The sequence below is a fragment of the Grampus griseus genome (genome assembly GCF_964374135.1).
Source record: "Grampus griseus genome assembly, chromosome: 6".
Classification (NCBI taxonomy): Eukaryota; Metazoa; Chordata; class Mammalia; order Artiodactyla; family Delphinidae; genus Grampus; species Grampus griseus.
Genome location: NC_139000.1, coordinates 3,584,962 through 3,589,091, shown reverse-complemented (window position 1 = coordinate 3,589,091; position 4,130 = coordinate 3,584,962).

The following is a 4,130-nucleotide window of genomic DNA, read 5'->3' as shown; positions in this document are numbered from 1 at the left end:
CCAAATATTTTATTTTTAAAAGTATGATTCAGTGACATTAATTCTATTCACACTGTTGTGCAACCATCACCACTATTTCCAAAACTTTTCATCACCCCAAATAGAAACTTTATACCCATTAACTGCCCATTCCCCCCCCCACCTCCACCCCAGTAATCTCTTCTACTTTCTGTTCCAATCAATTTGCCTGTTCCAGATATTTCTTACAAGTGGAATCAGTGTTTTCAAGGTCCATCCACGTTGTAGCATGAATCAGAGCTCCATTCCTTTTTACATCTGAATAATATTCCTATGCATACCGTTGACGTACAATTGTGCACAGTATTCTCTCATAATCCGTATTTCTGTAAAGTTGGTAGTGATGTTCCCACTTTCGTTTCAGGTTTTAGTAATTTGAATGCCTTTTTCCCCTTTTTTTTCTTCAGTCAATCTAGCTAGAGGTTTGTTAATTTCATTGATTGTTTTTCAAAGAACCAACTTTTGGTTTTGTTGATCTTCTCTGTTTTTCTACTCCTCTGTTTCGTTTCTCTCCCCTATAATCTTTATTATTTCCTTCCTTCAGCTAGCTTTGGGTTTAGTTTGCTCTTTTTCTAGTTCTTTAAGGTGTAGAGTTAGGTTACTGATTTGAAATCTTATTTTTTAATGTAGGCATTGACAGGAGTAAAATTTCCTCTTTGTACTACTTTTGCCGCATCTATAAGTTTTTGGTACATTGGTTTTGATTCCTTTCATCTCAAGGCATTTTCTAATATCCCTGTGACTTCTTCTTTGACCCACTGGTTGTTAAAGAGTGTGTTGTTTAATTTTCACATATTTATGAGTATTCCAGCTTTCTTTTCCTGTAGATTTCTGGCTTTATTCCACTGTGATTGGAAAAGATGCTTTGTATGATTTTAATCTTTTAAAAATTACTGAGACTTGTTTTGTGGTGTAATACGTGGTCTATGCTTGAGAACACGCCACATGTCCTTGAGAAGGTGTGTTCTCTGTTATATTCTATACACGTTAGCTAGGTCTCATCTGATGTCTGGGGTTGTTCAAGCCCCGTTTCCTTACTGGTCTTCTGTCTAGTTGTTCTAGTCATTATTGGAAGTGAGGTCTGAAGTCTCCAACCGTCTATTTCTCTCTTCAATTACGTCCATTTTTGCTTCATGTGTTTTGGAGATGTGTATATGTTTACAATTGTTCTATATTCTTGATGGATTGAATCTTTAAGCGATATATACTTTCTCTCTTGTTACCTTTTTGACTTAGTCTATTTTGTCTGATAATAACATAGCCGTTCGGCTACCTTTTGTTTACTATTTTCACAGAATATCCTTTTCCATCCTTTATTTCAACTTTTTCATATCTTTGTAGATAGGTGGATCAGGCTTTTTAAAAATCCATTTTATCACTCTGACTTTTAATTGGAGAGTTTAACCCATTTACATTTACAGTAATTACTGATAAGCACTTTCTTCTTCCATTTAGCTATTTGTTTGTATAACTGTATGCCTTCTACACTTTTTGTTCCTCAATTCCACCACTATTGCTTTTTAAGGATTTGATTTTTTTTTTTAATTAAAAAAAAATTTTTGTTTTTGGCCACACCTCGCAGCTTGTGGGATCTTAGTTCCCTGACCAGGGACTGAACCTGGGCCCTCGGCAGTGAAAGTGCAGAGTTCTAATCACTGGACCGCTGGGGAATTCCTTTGGTTGATCTTTTTTTAATAGTGCACCATTTTGATTCCTTTCTTTCCTGTGTATTCCTAAAAAAATATTTTCTTATTGATTGCCTTTGGGATTACAAGGAACATCTTAAACTCGTAACAGTCTAGTTTGAATAATACCAAATTAGTTTCAGTAGTATACGAACATGCAGCTCCTCTGATCTCCATCCCTCCCCCTTTATGTGGTTGTTGTCACAGGTTATGTCTTTATACATCCTGTTCCCATTAACACACTTATACTTATTGTTTTATGAATCTGTGTTTTAAGTCATATAGAAAAAAAAAAGAAAAGGTACAAACAAAAGTGCAACAATACAGGCTTTTAGAATTACCTATTAGTTACCTCACCTAGTGTTCTTTACTTTTTCACATGGCTTGGAGTTACAGTCTAGTGCTCTTTCATTCAACCCAAAAGGCTCCCTTTAGCACTCCCTGTAGGCAGGACTATTAATAACAAACTGCCTTAACTTTGCTTATCCGGCAACATCTTAATTTCCCTTCATCCTTAAAGGAGAGTTTACTACATACAGAATTCTTTTTCTTTCAACACTCTATTTTCTATTGTTTTTGGCCACACCGCTTGGCATGCGGGATCTTAGTTCCCTGACTGGAGATTGAACCTGTGCCCCCTGCAGTGGAAGCACACAGTCCTAACCACTGGACTACCAGGGAATTCTCATCTTTCAACACTTTAACTATGTTACTCTACGGCCTTGTGGTTGCCATGGTTTCTAATGAAAAAAATCAGCTGTTAATCTTATTGTGGAGGGACCCCACCCCACCCCTTGCATGTGATTGTTTCCTTCTTGCTGCTTTCAAGATTTCCTTTTTGTCTTTCAACAGTTGTGTTGTAATGTGTCTTGTGTGGCTCTCTTTGAGTTTATCGTGCTTGGAGTTCATTCAGCTTCTTAATGTGTAGATTTATGTCTTTGATCAAATTTGACATGTTTTCAGCCATTATTTCTTCAAATAATCTCTCTCCTTCTGGGACTCTCTTTATGCACATGCAGTTACATTGGATGGTGTCCCCACAGTCCCTCTGGGTCTGTTCAATCTTCTTCATTCTTTTTCCTTTCTGCTCCTCAGGCAGAATAATGTCCACTGCCTTAGTTCACGGATTCTTTCTTCTGACTGCTCAGATCTGCCACTGAACCCCTCTAGTGAGTTCTTCATTTCAGTTATTGTACTTTTCAGATCCAGAATTTCCACTTGGTTTATTTTTATAATTTCTATCTCTTTACTAAATTCCCTACATGTTCTTACATTGTTCTCTTGATTTCCTTTAGTTTTTTTGTCCGTGGCTCCTTTTCGCTCGCCGAACATATTCAAGACAGCTGACTTAATGTCTCTGACACGTAATTTTAATGTCTGAGCCTCCTCAGGGATAGTTTCTGTCCAATTCTTTTTTTTTTTTCCTGTGAACAAGCCCTATTTTTCTGTTTCTTGATACACTTTGTGATTTGTTGAGACCTGGATATTGAGAATTATAATATCGTAACTCTGGAAATCAGATTCTCCCCCTCCTCAGGGATCGCTTCTGTGGCTTGAGGGCTGCCGTCTTCCGTTTCTGTAGTGACTTTCCCAAACTGTTTTTGCAAGGCCTATATTACTTGTTGTGTAGTCACGGCAGCTTCTGCCCCATTGTCTCAGGGGGTCAGTGTGTGACCTGACAGAGATTTCCTTAACAGCTGAAGTTCAGCAGCCGTCACCCTTCATCAAGCACTCTCCTGGTTGTTGTGTCTGATGAGGTTCCAGAGTCCCAAAATTGTTGATTCTGATAGTTTTTTTTCCCCAGCTTCATTGTTGTTTCCATGGACAGACTGATCTTTACTCCACCATTTTCTGTTAAAAACATTATTTTTATTTATTTAAAAAATATTTATTTATTTGGTTGCACTGGGTCTTAGCTGTGGCACACGGGCTCCTTAGTTGTGGCATGCGAACTCTTAGTTGCGGCATGCGTGTGGGATCTAGTTTCTTGACCAGGGATCGAACCCGGGCCCCCTGCATTGGGAGTGCGGAGTCTTAACCACTGCGCCACCAGCGAAGTCCCCAAAATTCCAGTGTCCTAAAAACACTGGAATTCCACAGGTTGCTGCTATGCCGTGTGAAAGTGCTTCCAAATTCAAATACCAGGGGTTCTGAGGGGCTGTCTCAGCTCATGGCCCAGTTTAATGATACTGAAGTGAACATCTGCTCTGTGAAAGGTGGACTTCTCTGTTTCCTTAAGTGAGCCAGAGAAGGGGGGCTGGCCCTTCTTGCTTTTCCTGCCCTTCTTTATTTCCTGTGTAAAATAAACCAATAACCCTGCAAGACTTCCTATTTGAACATGGAATGTGAGAGTCTGTATCTCACTTCAATGAGCACAGGCAATGAAAGAACAATACCACAGCTCCCAGGCTATAGTAGAAACAGGAT